Source organism: Pseudophryne corroboree, chromosome 11 (genome assembly GCF_028390025.1).
Source record: "Pseudophryne corroboree isolate aPseCor3 chromosome 11, aPseCor3.hap2, whole genome shotgun sequence".
Taxonomy (NCBI): Eukaryota; Metazoa; Chordata; class Amphibia; order Anura; family Myobatrachidae; genus Pseudophryne; species Pseudophryne corroboree.
In genome coordinates, this window is record NC_086454.1 from 56,330,082 (window position 1) to 56,348,637 (window position 18,556).

Here is an 18,556-nt window from a genome sequence, read left to right on the forward strand (position 1 = left end):
CTTTGTACCTTCAGCGCGGTGTTTGTACGCAGAGTCCGTACATTGTACGGGACTCATTACGTAAATGGGCCCTCATTCCGAGTTGATCGGTCGCAAGGCGAATTTAGCAGAGTTACACACGCTAAGCCGCCGCCTACTGGGAGTGTATCTTAGCATCTTAAAATTGCGACCGATGTATTCGCAATATTGCGATCACAAACTACTTAGCAGTTTTAGAGTAGCTCCACACTTACTCTGCCTGTGCGATCAGTTCAGTGCTTGTCGTTCCTGGTTTGACGTCACAAACACACCCAGCGTTCGCCCAACCACTCCCCCGTTTCTCCGGCCACTCCTGCGTTTTTTCCGGAAACGGTAGCGTTTTCAGCCACACGCCCATAAAACGCCGTGTTTCCGCCCAGTAACACCCATTTCCTGTCAATCACATTACGATCGCCGGAGCGAGGAAAAAGCCGTGAGTAAAAATACTATCTTCATTGTTAAATTACTTGGCGCAGTCGCAGTGCGAATATTGCGCATGCGTACTAAGCGGATTTTCATTGCGATGCGATGAAAAATACCGAGCGAACGACTCGGAATGAGGGCCATAGCGTAAAAGGTACATAGAGTGCATATTAAGTCTAGCGGCCGCAGCGGCTCCATGGTAAAAGTGTGTTTAAAGGTATAGCTTTATGTTTTAAGATAAAATCGACATTATCAATATATATATATATATATATATATATATATAGGAGTTAAGCCCCTGCAGCGCCAGTGCCTGTTGATGGCATCTGCCCATGCCCAGCTCAGAATCCCCGCACCAGAAATGTCACACCCAACGTGGCCACACATTACAGAAACTCCACCCACTGAGCACAGTTCCTCCCAGTAGACGGTGCTGCTCATGCAGGCCTGCAGACAAACAGACCAGCCTATCATCGTCTATCAACCCTTCTGCCATTTGCCAGAAGTGCCACATGGCCAGTCTGGCCCTACCCATCACTCACACCAATGTCACTGTGTGCCCCGTAGATAGGGCCTAATTCAGACCTGATAGCTAGGGTGCGTTTTTTGCATCCCTGCCATCAGGTAGTTGCCGCCTACAGGGGGAGGGTATTGTGTGTGTGCAGGTGTGCGATTGCTTGTGCTGGAGAGCGGCACAAACAGCAGTATGTGCAGTCTCTGCATAGCCCAGGACTTACTCAGCCACTACGATGATCAGGGCCAGAGCTGACATCAAAAATCCTACCACAAAACGCCGTGTCTCTCCTGCGTTTTTCCGGACACGCCCTAGAAACGGCCGTTGCCACCCATAAACACCCTCTTCCTGTCAATCTCTTTGTGATCGCTGGAGCGTTCGGAATTTTCGCACCATCCCGTCACTGACTGGCAATCCCCGTTGCTGCGGTCCGTCGCACCTGCGCATTGCGGTGCATACATATGCGCAGTTCAGACATGATCGCAGCCTGTAAGAAAACGCACAGCAGCGATCAGGTCTGAATTACCCCCATAGACTGCTATGTATCCTAACCTATTCAGGTAAATGTGGCCCCAGAGCACCTCTCCCCCCAGCAATTATTGGTCATGCTCTTGGTGCCACACCTACTTCTTGCACTGATGATGCAAATATATTTGTTATTGCTCAGCTTTAACTTGCCTGATCGATATGAAACAAAGGGGGTGATTCAGAGCTGATTGCTGGGCTGCTAAAATTGTTGTCCTGCGATCAGATAGTCGCCGCCCAAGGGGGAGTGTATATTCGCTGCGCAAGTGTGCATGTGTACACCGAGCTGCAAAAATCCAGTGTGTGCAGTCTGTGTGCAGCCCAGGGCTTACTCCTACAGTGCAGTGCGATGAGAACAGGCTGATCGGGGCCGGAGCTGACGTCAGACACCCTCCCTTAAAATGCTTTGGCATGCCTGCATTTTTGCGGACACTCCCAGTAAACGGTTAGTTACCACCCACAAATGGCCTCTTCCTGTCAATCACCTTGCAAATGCTTGTGCAATCAGATTTTTCGCACCATCCTATCGCTGATTAGCGATTCTGGTTGTTGTTTGGTGGCGCACATACGCACTGCGGGGGGGGGGGGGCGAGAGGAACGAAGCCTCTTTGCGGGCTCGGTAGCTCGCTTCTCTCGCCACAGGTTCTTTTCCCACTCCATGGGTGTCGTGGACACCCAGGAGTGGGAATAGCTGTGGCGGCGCTGCTGGCATTCTGGTGGTCAGGAATCCGGCATAGGTATTTTGACCATCGGGATTCCAACTACATTTCCTTAAAAACATCTGAGAAAAATAAGAAGTTAATATTTAAGACTGGGTATGGATCAGGACGATGCATACCCGGCCAATCTACCAGCCGACAGGCCAAGATTTCGTGCCGCCCATACACACTGTACAATGTAGTGGTTCACTGAATGATGTACCGTGCCATCCTGCATTTGTCTGCATGGCATCATACATTATACACGATATCTTTTAACTCACCATGCAGCATGTCCAAATAGAAGATATTGTGTATGACCTATGGGAGGGCGCAATTGGGCATAGTTACTGTATGATCCGATGGTTTAGTACCCCCTTCGAGTTCCCGGCGTCGTTATTGAGGCAGCCGGGATCCCAACGGGCGGTATGTTAACCGCATACCCTTTGTATGACTTGTATGCAGTTGGAAGCTGAACTCTAAAATCTATATATTAACCAACTAAACACTGCACATCAGAACTATTATTCATCAGTACAACTGAGCAGCTGCCTTAAACTGGGATATCCGGAGGAACTGGCATACGTGTGGAAGTGAAGCATTGTTTACCTAAAAATGTTCCCTGAAGCCGGGTACAAACGGAAGTGTTTCATAACGACAAACTGTCTACATCATTTAGTGTCTGCAGGTGGTTTGTGTGCTCCCACGGTCATACTGTATGCAACGTTGTCCAGTCATCCCTGCTGCATGGCCAACCTGATGATAAGGTATGCGACCTGCTGTATGATAATGAAGGATGGAACGATATATCGTTCCGTCGTTCATTAGATAGAGTAGTGTGTACCGAAAATCAGGCTCAAGGAAAATTGTCCCTGAAATCGTCCAGATTGCCGGTTGCTCCAGTGTGTACCCGGCTTAAGTTTGGCACTGTATTGGAATTGAAAAAAAACATTTCTTAAAACACTTTGCATCTGTCCATCGAAATTAATGTGATTTATGAAAAGTTTTCTGCAGACATAATAATATCATCCTTTAAAGGGAGGATCCCAGTGGGAATAGTTTTAATTAGTGTAGTCTGTATCTATGAAATTATGTAACATAGTTTATAATAAGTGTCCAGCACCTTATATTTAGAATTCCTTTGATACAGTACAGGATAAGGATCTATATGGAGTATCTATTATTATTTTTATGCTTTAAATAAATCATTTTCTTTTGTTTAGTCAACTCTGTTTATTGTAAGTGTCAGCTTTGGGCCTGATTCAGGTTGGATTGCAAATTCAGCTAATTTGCAAACCTTATGAATGCATGCAGGGGGCTGCCCAGCATGCTGACCACCACACCCAACTCGATTACATCGCAATTTCTGCTTGATTGTAGAAATTAGGGTTGCCTCCTGCCGATGCAGCTTGGCTACGCCCACAGGCGGTCCACCACTATCTTTCTGATCACGCCCCCATTTTGATGCCACGCCCCTGCAATGCTCCATCTTCGCCTGGGAAATGGAGCGTTACCGCCCCCCACTGCCCCTGCCTGATTGACAGGCAGAGGCGTTTGCATTTTCTGCTGGTGCCTGCAGAAAATGCAGCCACATGCACAGGATGAGTGCTGCACATGCGCCTGCATCCTTTTCATAATTTTAGCGGTTTGATCGCTTATTGTGATCCAAACTGAATCGTCTCCTTTGTCATTAAAATCTAGATTACCTTAATAGAAAGTTTTCTTATGTAAACACCTGCTGCTAACTGTGGGCCTGGTTCAGATTTGTATTCAAACCCGATAGTTTACATACAAATCTGGTGGTGGGTGCACTGTGCATGCACAAGTCCCACCATTCTGCAAATGTGTCAGTCTGAGTAAGCCTTGGCTCGTGCAGACTAGTCGAGGGCTGTGATCCTTGTGACCGATGTTTGCGATAGTGATCCGATGCTGTAAATGAAGACGCAGCACTTAGATGGCATATGCATGCAGGAGGCATCTATTTCTTAGAGACTACTCCTGATACAGCTGCATTTTAGATGTACGGTATTTCAATCCATTTACGGTATCTTAATCCATTTTTTCTTTTTTAGTCTTCTCTTATTATTTCCCTAGTGGCAGTGTTTAAAGTGGTCCTGGAGAGGTGGTGGAACTCACCCCAGCACTGGACTGAACACCGCAGGACTGCAGTGTCACTCCTAGATGGGCCAGGTGTTTGTGCCGCACAAATGTGTCGCTTAGCTAAGTCATACAGCTACCTCATTGCACCTCTTTTACTTCTTTGCATGATGTGCTGTTTAGGACTTTTTTTTTAAGTGCCATCCTGTTTGCCACTGCAGTGCCACTCCTAGATGTGCCATGTGTTTGTGCCGCACACTTTTGTCACTTAGCTTAGTCATACAGCTACCTCATTGCACCTCTTTTACTTCTTTGCATGATGTGCTGTTTGGGGACTTTTTTTTAAGTGCCATCCTGCCTGCCACTGCAGTGCCACTCCTAGATGGCCCAGGGGTTTGTGCCGCACACTTGTGTCGCTTAGCTTAGTCATACAGCTGCCTCATTGCACCTCTTTTACTTCTTTGTATTATGTGCTGTTTGGGGACTAGTTTTTTTAAAGTGCCATCCTTTCTGCCACTGCAGTGCCACTCCTAGATGTGCCAGGTGTTTGTGCCGCACACTTGTATCGCTTAGCTTAGTCATACAGCTACCTCATTGCACCTCTTTTACTTCTTTGCATGATGTGCTGTTTGGTGACTTTTTTTTAAGTGCCACCCTGCCTACCACTGCAGTGCCACTCCTAGATGGGCAAGGTGTTTGTGCTGCACACTTGTGTCTCTTAGCTTAGTCATACAGCTACCTCATTGCACCTCTTTTACTTCTTTGCATGATGTGCTGTTTGGGGACTATTTTTTAAGTGCCATCCTGCCTGCCACTGCAGTGCCACTCCTAGATAGGCCAGGTGTTTGTGCTGCACACTTGTGTCACTTAGCTTAGTCATACAGCTACCTCATTGCACCTCTTTTACTTCTTATCATGATATGCTGTTTGGGGACAAGTTTTTTTAAAGTGCCATCCTGTCTGCCACTGCAGTGCCACTCCTAGATGGGCCAGGTGTTTGTGCCGCACACTTGTGTCGCCTAGCTTAGTCATACAGCTACCTCATTGCACCTCTTTTACTTCTTTGCATGATGTGCTGTTTGGGGACTATTTTTTTAAGTGCCATCCTGCCTGCTACTGCAGTGCCACTCCTAGATGGGCCAGGTGTTTGTGCCGCACACTTGTGTCGCTTAGCTTAGTCATACAGCTACCTCATTGCAGCTCTTTTACTTCTTTGCATGATGTGCTGTGTGGGGACTTTTTTTTTAAGTGCCATCCTGCCTGCCACTGCAGTGCCACTCCTAGATGGGCCAGGTGTTTGTGCCGCACACTTGTGTCACTTAGCTTAGTCATACAGCTACCTCATTGCACCTCTTTTACTTCTTTGCATGATGTGCTTTTTGGTGACTTTTTTTAAGTGCCATCCTGCCTGCCACTGCAGTGCCACTCCTAGATGTGCCAGGTGTTTGTGCCGCACACTTGTGTCGCTTAGCTTAGTCATACAGCTACCTCATTGCACCTCTTTTACTTCTTTGCATTATGTGCTGTTTGGGGACTAGTTTTTTTAAAGTGCCATCCTTTCTGCCACTGCAGTGCCACTCCTAGATGGACCAGGTGTTTGTGCCGCACACTTTTGTCGCTTAGCTTAGTCATACAGCTACCTCATTGCACCTCTATTACTTCTTTGCATGATGTGCTGTTTGGTGACTTTTTTTTTTGAGTTCCATCCTGTCTGCCACTGCAGTGCCACTCTTAGATGGGCAGGTGTTTGTGCCGCACACTTGTGTCGCTTAGCTTAGTCATACAACCATCTCGGTGCAACCTTTTGGCCTACAAACTATATTGTGAGGTTTCAGAATAGACTGGAAATGAGTGGAAATGAATGTTATTGAGGTTAATAATACCGTAGGATCAAAATTACCCCTAAATTCTGTGATTTTAACTGTTTTTATGTTTTTTTAAAAAATCATCCAGATCCAAAACCAAAACTCTAAAGGGTGGTTTTTGGCAAAACCAATCCAGATCCAAAACACGAGCATGGAACCAGAACTAAAACCAAAACACAAGACACGAAGAGTGCCCGCCGCACACCTCCATTTTAAACGGACTTTTCTGTCTCACAGTAATGAGGTTTCAAAGGAAATAAAAGGAGGGGCTGGGGGTGCTCTGGGTAGTGCAGCAATCATGGCCGACAGAGCACTTGTCTCTATAGACTTTGTGATTACCTCAGCTGTACTGATGTAGGATTCAGCCTGTGAGAGGATATTTGAGCTTCTCACATTCTGTGGCTTGTTCAGCAGCTATGTTAGGAGGAGGCTGCAGTATTTGAGAGAGACCATCATTCTTCGCCCACAATACCTGCGCATGAGGAGATTGTGTATATCAGCTTCTGTGACCACCATACTCAACCTTAACCTCTCTACACAATGAAGATTGTGGGCTAGTGAATGGCAGAATTGCCAAGTTTTTATGCAAAGTGTGCTTAACTTTCAGGATGTTCAGTGAAAGTGTCACTTCAGAATGTCGACTCAGACATTCCACTACCTTTTTTTATTTAATGACCCCAGCACTCTCTAGACAGACCACAAACTTGAGGTGACCAATAGAGCCAAGCAGGAGGCTAGCTATAGCATTGTAGTGGTACGCCACTCCAGGGGAATATCGCACAATTTCTTGCCTCTTTGGTGTGGGGATATCTACTGTTTGTAACATTGTACATGAGGTGACCCGAGCAGTGGTGGACAACCTATACCACAGATTTATTTCTCTGCTGCAAGGCCAGCGTTTGGATGAAACAAGGGATTTGTGGAGTGTGGATATCCACAGTGCGCAGGTGCAATCAATGATACCCACATCCCTATAATCGCACCTCATGAAAATCCTGCCGACTATTACAACAGAAAGGGATGGCATTTCATTGTTTTGCAAGCTGTGGTGGATTGTTTTGCAAGCTGTAGTATTGGTAAGCAGAGCCGGCCATAGGCATAGGCAAACTAGGCAATTGCCTAGGGCATTTGATATGCCTAGGGGCATCAGCAGCTTCTGCTGATTAAAATGATATGCGACATGCCTATATTCTGTATGTAGCATTTCATATGCAGATACAGCCACAGTCTCACACAGTATATTGGCATGCTGCATATCAGTTAAATCAGCAGAAGCTGCTTGTGCATCCTAGCCACATAGCAATGCAAATAAGATGCATTTTCATTAAAAAAAAAAAGGTGCCCGACGTTAGCATTGATGCAAGATTTGTGAGGACACATCTGTATCCAAGCAGAGGCAGAGGTCACAGTGTTAGTGGAAGTGTGAGTGCTGTGTGCATGTGAGTGGGTTGGTTGTGCAGTAGTGTTCAGAATATGTGTAAGGAGCATTATGTGTGTCATGTAAAAATGCATTAATAATGTGCAACATATGTGTAAAGGGCCACTATGTGTGTCATTATGTGTATAGGGGCATTAATAATGTGCGGCATATGTGTAACAGAGTACTACTGTATGTGTGTCATTATGTGTATAGGGGCACTAATAATGTGCAGCAAATGTGTAGGGGGCACTATGTGTGTCATTATGTGTATAAGGGCATTAATAATGTGCGGCATATGTGTAAGGGACATTATGTGTAAAAGGGCATTAATAAAGGTTGTCATAATGTGTAAGGTGCATTATGTTTATAAGGACATTAATGTGTCTCATATGTGTAAGGGGCATTACTGTGTGGAATTGTGTATAAATGCATTACTAATGTGTGGCATTATGTGTACTATGTGGCGTTGCATATAGAAAGGGCACTACTGTGTCGTCTAATGTGAATAAACAGCAATAAGATGTGGTGTAGTGTGAATAAGGAGCAATTCAGTGTGATGTAATGTGAATAAGGGGTTCTACTGTGAGGAGTAACATTTATCAGGTAAAGTGATACTACTGTGGGATGTAATATGAATTATGGACACTATCGCAAGATAAAATATGAATAAAGTTGCAGTACTGTGTGGCGTAATTGGAATTGGGGTTACTATTGTGTGGCCATGTCCCTTCCCAGCAAGAAGATGCCTCTTTTTGGGCTGTGCGTCAAATGTGCGAACTGTTCCTATTTAAAATATAGGGGGTAAAAGGACTGCTATGGGTGAGGGGTGATGGTGCTGGGAAAGAGGTGCAAGGTCAGAGGCAGAACCAGCGGTGGTGCTAGGGGGCACCAGCCAAAATCTTGCCTAGGGCATCATATTGGTTAGGGCCGGCTCTGTTGGTAAGAATGTTCTGCCCAGTGTGTGTTTTTTAATGCTTATTGTTTAAAACCCCTTTTGAAACCTAATATATATTTTTATATTAGCTTCACAGATGTATTCATCGGTTGGCCGGGACGGTCACATGATGCTCGATTGCTTGCAAACTTGGATCTGTACCGCCTAGCAGAGAACAAGAAAGGGGGCTACCTTTTTCCAAGAGAGGTCATTTTTTTGTAAACATTTTTGAATATTTTTTTAAAACAGGCCCTGGTATAGATGTGTTTTTATTTCTAAACTGACGCAATGTCCATGAATCAAGCGGGGAATAGATGAATGCAATTTAATTTACATTGAGACCAAATAGTTGTCCTTACCTTCAAACATGCTCCCTATGTGGCCACCAGCCTGCCCATCACGAAGGAGTCTGCTCATGTGCATATACATATTTCTTGTTGCTAATGTAATTTTTTTTCTCTATATTCATACTAGAAATCTCAAATTGTGGGCGGAGTGGAAATCCCGGTACACATAATTGGTGATGCAGCCTACCCGTCACGACGATAACTCATGAAGGGGTTCATCTAACACAGGCATGTCCAACCTGCGGCTCTCCGGCTGTTGTGAAGCTACATATCCCACCCAGCATGCCCTAGCTATTGTGAAACTACATATCTCAGCATGCCCTGACACAGTTTTGGTGTCAGAGAATGCTAAAGCTGTGTCAGGGCATGCTGGGATGTATAGTTTCTCAACAGCTGGAGGGCCACAAGTTGGACAGGCCTGATTTAACATGTCCAGCTGAGCCCAAATCAAATTACATATACGCACATCCCATGGAGGCAAGGAGGTACATTCTGCGCGGCAAAGCTGCGCAGAGCTGGAAAGGGGGCATGTCCTGTTGAAAAGGGGCATGGTCTCACGTGGATGACGCGCCCGTGAGCCACGCCCACAATTTCCATTACAGTGGGGGCATGGCCAGTGCTCTGAGAGCTGCTGGCCATGCCCCCAGTCCCTCTGCCTCCAAGGAATAGACGCTGTGCGCATGCACACAGCATCTATTCACCTCTGCTCTGAACTGAGCAGAGCAGCGAGTGCAGGAGCCTCCCAACTCCCCACCACCACCACCGCGGGACACTGCGGCCCGTGGGTGGGACAGCGGGACAGACCCAAAAAAAAACGGACTGTCCCGGGAAAATCGGGACAGTTGGGAGGTATGACACCCTGAGCTCGGCAAGAATGGTGGTAGAAAATGCCTTCGGATGATTAAAAGGACGTTGGCGCTGTCTTATGAAGCACAATGATGTAGACATTACTTTCATGCCTAACATTGGTGTAGAATGTTGTATTCTGCATAACCTATGTGAATTTCAGCGGGAGGAATTCCTTCCAGAGTGGACAGTGCAGGGCTCAGTTGCGTACCCTCAGGGCCGTCTTTTCGTATGGGCTCAATGGGCTCTTGCCCAAGGGCCCCAGGAGTATAAGGGCCCTAGGCTGATAGCTGAGGGTCCCCTCTTTCCAGAGGTACCAAATTTTTGAAAATCGGCCATAGGGAACCAGAGATATCCGACTTCAAAGTAGTGGTCCCCATCCAAGCCTGTTAATTGCTCTTGCCAGCCAGATATCTCGGGCTCTGTATGGTGTAGAGTTTTTCTGAGGGTACATTTCAAAAGCTGGGACTCTCCACTTTTGGTGGACACTGGCAGCTTGTCTCTACTATGTCCAGAACCAGAGATATCAGCCTTCAAGCAGCTGGTCCCTGCTCCAGCTCCACACGCCTGGGATGCAGTTTTATATTTTCATTGGTGGATTGCTCTGGCTCCTGAACTCTGATCCCCAAGTCCCCAGAACCTCCTGACAGGTGAGACTTTCTCATTTTTATCCCATTCAAATCTAAGAAATAATTTTCCAGGAACTTGAGATATCTACAGTCATGCAAGCTGCTCTCTCACCAGAAAATGATGAATATTAAGCCCACTCCGCTATCCACACCTCCCCTGTGTATTAAACACTCCCTGCCACCCTGGAGGTTATGTACCGGGCCCCTTCAGTCAGCCCAATGCCACCTTCTACAGTTTAGTGTTCTCCATCCTGCCCCATCTGTGCAGTAAAGGAGTCATTAGCAGATTACTGCTCCAGGTTCTACATGCTGAGCGGAAGATAGAACCCCCCTACCCACGCAGGACATCAAAGCTGCCGCTGATAGCCCCCCCACCCCCACCCCCCCTTGAGGATGGGTAGGGGCCCCAGTACATTGCTGTGCCCAGGGGCCCACACTGCTGTTAAGACGGCCCTGCGTACCCTGCACTTGATTCTGAATCCTATTTGGGCGACTATTCTGGAAGTGCAGAACAGATGAGGTCTGCTATAATGGCCAACCTTCCCTCATTACTCCGTTAAGTAATCAGTTTATATATTCAGTCAATTGTTGTTTCCAGAAAAAATAAACCTGTTTGTTTGACGTTCAGCTTCTGAGCCGATTACAAATGTACAACAGCTATACACAATTTGAAAGGATGTATCAAGCATTTTGGTTTTGTAAAAATAAGACAGTTCTAAAGATTAACAAAAGGTCAGAGACCTTATAATTTTAATTTGTATAAAACCTTGGTATATAAAAGTGAACATTCAAATCTTTTCAGTAATAAAACACAAACCAGTAATAGTGTATGAAATACACTCGCATTAATTTAAAACTAACTTTTTTCAAAACTATAACCATTTAAGATAAATTCCTGTAAACAGGAGACTGTTGAGGTTGGGCGTTAGGCCGACATGTGCTAGGTCAAAAGGTCGACATGAGGTTTTTGACTGTTTTTGGTGTAGTTTTCTCCGTAAAGTGACGGGGAACCCATATTAGTGCACCGTGTCCCCTCGCATGGCTCGCTTCGCTCGCAATGCTTCGGGCAAGATTAACGTTCCAGTCATAGTCCACGTGGATCGTTAAGTATGAAAAAATCCAAAATTAAAAAACAAAAACAAAAAACCTCATGTCGACCTTTTGACCTGTCGACCTAGTACATGTCGACCTAATGCCCATGTTGACCTAATGGCATTGTTGACCTTCAGTGGTCGACCTAATGAGTGTCGACCTAACGACCGTAACCCGTGGCCTCCTCCCACCTACACACTGCGTATACTCTGCATGCCAGCCCCGTGGTTGCAGTCTAGTTGCCGTTTGTTAGGGACGCAGCGGGCTGCCCGATCACTGTGGGCAGCAGTGATCGGGACACGCTGGGGGCGGAGCCGCGGGACTGGTAGTGCTATATACAGTGACAGGTAACTACATTAAAAAAAATCAATCACTTATGGCGATGGATTGGCGGCGGGGTTTCTAGGTACTCGGAACCCCCCCCTGCGTGCGCTAGTGCAACCCGGGTTGACACGGTTACAACTTGGCAATATACCCGGTTTTTGATCCGATGTGAAAGGGGTAAAAGACTACTGTAGCATGCACATTAAGAGAAACTGAAAGGGACCTGTCATTACCAGAGACATGTACACATTCAGCTACAAATAGTCAAGCTGCAGGCAGTGTGACAGGATGAACTAACTCAGCACTTACACTATTATCTCAGACAACTGTTAAATAAAGGAAGGAATAACAGCGCTAAAGTGTACAGTCATTGTCCTAAAGCAGAGGAATAGACTCACTAGCAGGAAGTTAAGTGAATACCTATATATAAAATATATTTGGTTAAAGCAGCAATCTGTGAGGAGCTGGATCCTATGGTGCCCATACACTTGTGAGATAATCGGTGCTAACCTTCGATTTCAACTGGATCTGAGAGATGCACATTTTAGGTACCTTGAGACGCGATGTGCGGGCACGCCGGTCGGATCTCGCATCTCAAGATAGTATGTGCTGCACTTAATATTTATCGAATCGCAGTGTGATCGCATGTGTTTTAAAAACACATGCGATATATCGCACTGCGATGCACGATGGGTACCCGCCAGGAGCGGATGGAGGCCGCTCCCACTCGGCGGTGACGCGCCCGTCACGTGATTACCATGCGATCTATCGCATGATCGCATGGTAATCACTTTGGCAGTTCAGGTGCGATTTCATCGCACCTGAACTGCCGGTGCAATACCCTGCGATGTCGCGTAGCGGGGCATCGCACAAGTGTATGGGTACCATTAGAGACGATATGACTATCTGTGGATTGTGTGTTAAAGCATAATATCACCTCTGTAACACACTAGCTAGACAGTAACAGCAGACAAATCTATACAACTACAATTCTCTAGCGATGCATTAAAAGCTTACAATTACAGCAAAGAAAGTTAAAGTAAAGTTAAAGAGCATTTCAACAACATATGTGTACAGCCATTATTGCAACAAGCCTAATGGGGGGCTTACACTAGGACAATTTTACACAATTTCATACAATTCTGATATATCCGTCCGATATAGTGTTTGGAATCGTGTACAATCGTATGTGTTTTAGATCGTATGCAATCTGATGCGCGTCCCCGTGGCTGTCGAATAGGATCCCCTAGGTCAGGCTTTTTCAACCAGTGTGCCGTGGCACACTAGTGTGCCGCGACCAGTTGCAAGGTGTGCCGCGGAGCCAGAGTAGCTTCCTGCACCTTTAGAGTGAACAGTTGGCCCGGACTCTTCTTAGAGGATCAGTCATGCTCCGGCCATGACCTATGCCTTGAAGATGCGGCGGTGTGATATCATAGGTCACAGCCGCCGCGTCTCACCACCCAGCCAGCCCACCCGCCTGCATACACATCTTCCAGTTCCCGCCTGCATCCACAGCTTTCCTTACCCACCCACATCCACACCTGCACAACTGCCCGCTGCTCAGTATTCGCAGCACTCTACTATGAACAACCCCCGCCACTGAAGAACAGGGAGGAAGACAGCTGACCGGTAGGGGCTAATATTTGTTATTTTATTTCTCCTGTGGGGAACAATAGGATTTATGTGGGGAGAATAAGGATTTATGGATTTATGGGGGGGAACAATGTGAATAATTCATGTGGGGAGCAATAGGATATATTTAGGGAGCAACATGATTTATGTGGGGAGCAATGTGATTGTTTTTTCTGTGTAGGCCAATGTACAGAGTATGTGTGGAATTTTTTTTTACTGTGAGGGCCAATGTGTGTTTTTTGTTTTTTTCTGTGGGGAACTGAGGGTGTGCCTTGACAATTTTAAAATATTGTTCAGTGTGCCGCGAGTAAAAAAAGGTTGAAAATCACTGCCGTAAGTCGTTGGTGCTGCACTAATGATTTATCGGAATTGGATGGAATCGGATGAAAAAAGTGTGTTTTTTGTGCATGTGATATATCGGTTGAAAAATCACTGCCGTAAGTCGTTGGTGCTGCACTAATGATTTATCGGAATTGGATGGAATCGGATGAAAAAAGTGTGTTTTTTGTGCATGTGATATATCGCATGCGATGTATCACAGGGAAGTTTAATACTGGCATTCTCAGGACACTCCCAGCCCCTGTAGCCCTCTATCCAGCCCATCCGATATATCTCATGGTACAATTGTATGCCGTATAATATATTGCATGCGATGTATAGCAGCTTCATCAATCGCGTGCGATATATCTTTCGCAAAAATAGCACAAAAGTACCAAATCGTATGGAATCACTCCCGGGAAGGTCCCGAGGGAGTTCTAGGGAAATTACATCCGACTTCAACCTCAGACATATCTTTGTAGTATATGGGGCCCTATAGCTGCTCATACACCTAAAGATTTATCTTCCAGTCTGGCTGGTTGGAATGAAAATCCCAGCCAGATTGGAAGATAAATCTTTAGGTGTATGGGCACCTTAAGACTCTAAAAGCTTATACAATTTCGGGACTTATACTGCGGTATAAGAGGTTGTTTAGAGGCTAGCAAAAAATATGTTACAGTATATCTACAGTATATTGCACTAAAGTGTCATCTAAGTGAATGTGAATGTTTGAATAAGGGGAAGTTAGTTGACTTAAGGTATATAGATGGGTATCCGTTCACATGGTCGACCATGTTATGGTCGACAGTCATTAGGTCAACCACTATTGGTCGACATTGACATGGTCGACATGGACACATGGTCGACACATGAAAATGGTCGACACATGAAAGGTCGACACATGAAAAGGTCGACATGAGTTTTTTTACTTTTTTTTCTTTTGGGGAACTTTTCCATACTTTACGATCCACATGGACTACGATTGGAACGGTAAAGTGTGCCGAGCGAAGGCACCATGCCCGAAGCATGGCAAGCGAAGCGAGCCATGCGAGGGGACGCGGTGCACTAATTGGGGTTCCCAGTCACTTTACGCAAAAAACGACACCAAAAAAAGTTAAAAAACTCATGGCGACCTTTTCATATGTCGACCTTTCATGTGTCGACCATTTTCATGTGTCGACCATGTGTCCATGTCGACCATGTCAATGTCGACCAATAGTGGTCGACCTAATGACTGTCGACCATAACATGGTCGACCATTCATACCGGAACCACATAGATGCACAGTTTTATAAGTCCTGTAAGGATTTATATTTAAACTGCAAAGAACCTGAGGTAGCTAGTTATTGTATGTCAATGGAAGTGACGTTTATATTCAAGGTAGATTGTTAACTGAGTGCATACATTGTTTACCTGTGTAACATCTATCCATCCTGCGATGAACAGAGCATCAGTCAAACAGCTTTGTCAAGTAATTCCACAAAACTAAAGAAATGTTATTTTATAACAAAAGAGTCATAAATAGGTAAACAGAAATTTGATGTACAATATTTGTATATTCTAATTAGAGTGACATATTTAGTCTGGGATTGTTACAAATAGTCAGGGCTTACCCAAGCAAGCCCAGTAGACACATTTAGCAACATCAACATAGCTTGGGTGGAGGCACTCCCTAATTAACGTATCCTACCTAAACATGGGAGCAAGGAAGGTTACTTTGTCATACCCAGAAGAACACCGGCATATCTGTACAATTGGTGCGCGTTATTGATGCAAATTCTACAGCCCAGATACACACTAATTGCCTTATCTCATACAAACTGTGTACATGAAGATCCAAGCTGTCTTGGTATTCTTGACAGGGTCCCCTCCTATGTAAGGGGATGTATATATTCTACTGGAAGGGATACAAGTAATCTAGAAACAACTGTAAATAGCAAATGGATTATACAGCAATAGCATAGATCTTTATCCTAGGATTCCTAAATTGATTCATGAAAAGGCTGTATAGCTACGGATAATCAACAAAAGGAGAAGATGCCATATGCCATGTGTTCTGTAATCAGCTGTGAGTCAACTGTGAGTAGTCCAAATCATGAGTTCTATTTAAGACCCTAAGGCTTTCAAATAATTATTCTCCATTTGTCACCAGGACTCTGAATTAAACAGTATGCATAGAAAAGTACATCGACCTAACACTCAGCTTAGGTTATGTCTGGTCTGAAGTACATACATAATACTGATAATCAAAGTGACATGCATTTCTGTGTAAATTTCCAGAGTATTAATACTAATAGTATTAATACTAATATTAATAATAATAGAGGCATACTATCCTTTTGTTACCCACATCCCTGTATGAGTATGTATGAGTAACATTAATTGAATATCCTGGATAATACCAGACATTGATTACCACTTTTCGCTTTGATTTCTTTACTGATTCCCACCCAAACCATTTCAGTAGACTCTCATTCGCAATTCAGCAGTACGGTTCCACGTATGCTGCCTAACCTGAACAGCAGATCCACTCTTTGTTTATTCTAATCTGCCTATTTTATTTCAAATGTTTTATCTCTTTCTGAAATCTACAGCACTCTGAGATTTTTCACTAAGGCGATTAGCTTTCCTAAAACTTATTCTTCTATAGGTGCACTCTCATTAGTGAGTCAGATAAGGGTACTTACTTTCCTACTACCATACCTCACCTATCATGCCCAATCTCGTCTGATCTTGGAAGCGAAAAGGTGCTAGCCTGCATTAGTACATGGAAGGGGGACCTCCAGGGAATACCAGGTGTAGTAGGAAGGCACAATCGGTTTATCCTGACATAACACTAACAGCAGGATCACCACTTCTTCTTTTTCCATTTCTGCTGGCAACTTTACCTGTTCTGAATTTATGCGATAAAAGATGGTTAACAATGTAGTTATTAATATGTGAGTGATGTGTGCATATTGAGACAACTCAAGTCCAATTGATGGGCTCTCCCTGTACCAATTGACCTATTTAGGTCTCTCTAATACAATTCCTTATACTGGCCCGTAAGATGTGGATGTAGTTCTGCTTGTGTCTACATTTCACGTTCAGATCATATATATACTTATATATAGAGGGACCAGAACACATTTACATTTTAGAACTTTAATCTTTTACTACAGGATACAAATGAAATTTAATATGAGCAACTAATAAAAGTTATGTTTTAGACTTATAAATTCTTAATTCTATTTAATACCAAGAGTGCGCCCACACTAGAGTCTTCTTCTCTTTTTTCGTGTTACAATTTGCACTCCTGACTCAGGGCGCACCACCAAGTGGACACATTAAAGGTGAAACTCCCCAACATACTGTCCAAATTTGGTTCCAAACACATTTAGAACACACCAGACAAAGGATGGTCAAAAATCACAAACTGTTACTTATTACAGTCCTAAGGTCTTGTGCAGCCACTCAATAATATGATGGTTTATCTTCACAGCAATGGAAATCCCTTATCTATGACAATTTATTTTCAAAAGTTATAGGGGGAAAATGTATCAAGAAGTGCAAACAGCAGAGAGTTGCCCATAGGAACCAAATTAGTTTCTACCTATCATTTTATGGAATATACAGTACTTGATAACTGCTACCTTGGAGTTGATTGGTTGCTATGGGAAACTCCTGTACTTGTCCAATTCTCCACTCTTTACACAAATTGACACATCTCCCCACGGTCTGATTAAACTATCGTATTTCTAACATAACTGAATGATTCTTTCATTTGAGGCTATGGGTTATGTACAGTCATTTTATTCTTATTTATTAAATCATAGATTTACTCTACTGTTTTAACATATGTTACTACCAAAAATGACTCCTGTATATCTTTTTGTATCCCTGTTTGACACAGTTGCATGAGACGCATGTTTTACAGAATGTTAATATCAAACATCTTTGAAGCAAGTCAGCTCTCAATAAGATTACCTGGCAAGCTGGATATATTGTGACCTTCAGCAGTAATAAAGCTTATATAGTGTGTGGTACTTGCTCCCAAGTTACACGGAACCAATTTCAACCATCAATGTTACTGCGAGGAGGCTCCCAGAGGAATGCGATAATATTTCCACAGCAGAGAAAAGTTCACTATGTTATATTGTGCTGGCTTGTTGTCAGCATGGGTTAATGTTAGCAGCTAGGCTTCATTTTGCACATACTGTAAGTGCTCATTTGAGGATTGATACAAAGTTGAGCAAAGATGAGTCTACACACCTGGATTTCCATAACTACATGATTGCAGTTTGAGCTCCACACATTATACAGTAAGTGCAGCCTAAAATCTACTGTAGAAATGTGACTGGAGCAAGTTTACAACATAGAATGCTGCCAACAGCAGGGTCGGACTGGCTCACAGGGGTACCAGGGAAACCACCGGTAGGCCCCACTGCCTCGGGGCCCACTCCTTTCTCTAGTGATCAGATTCCAGACTGTGCACTTGTATTATACATGGTAGATATGTTGCATTACACTGCACTAGACTATTGTGTATTTCAAACCTATGTGGAGGCTGGCCACACCCTTTTTTAGGCTGACCACACCCCTAAGTAAGGGCCCCTATCACTGCATTCCCCCGGTAGGCCCTTCATGCCCCTGTCCGACACTGGCCAACAGTCAGTACTTTCTCACACCTCAGTAGAAGATAACAGAAGTGAGTATTCCTGGCATTAATATATTGCATGGGTGGGGATCATTAGATCTACAAGCAAAAGGTCTACAGTCAATAGGTCGACCCCAGAAGGTCGACATGAGAAAGAAAAACAGTATAAACGGTCGACAGGATCAAAAGGTTGACACATGAACAGGTCGACATGACAAAAGGTTGACACAAAAATGGT

At 44.4% G+C, this 18,556-nt stretch overlaps 1 protein-coding gene and 1 pseudogene across 3 annotated transcripts in view; one reads left to right on the plus strand and one right to left on the minus strand.

Moving 5' to 3' along the window:
• ANO3 (anoctamin 3) overlaps positions 1–18,556 on the minus strand; it is a 1,051,220-nt gene that overhangs the window by 777,322 nt on the left and 255,342 nt on the right. The gene's annotated exons all lie outside the window — the stretch shown is intronic.
• On the plus strand, positions 16,372–16,490 carry LOC134971541 (5S ribosomal RNA; annotated as a pseudogene).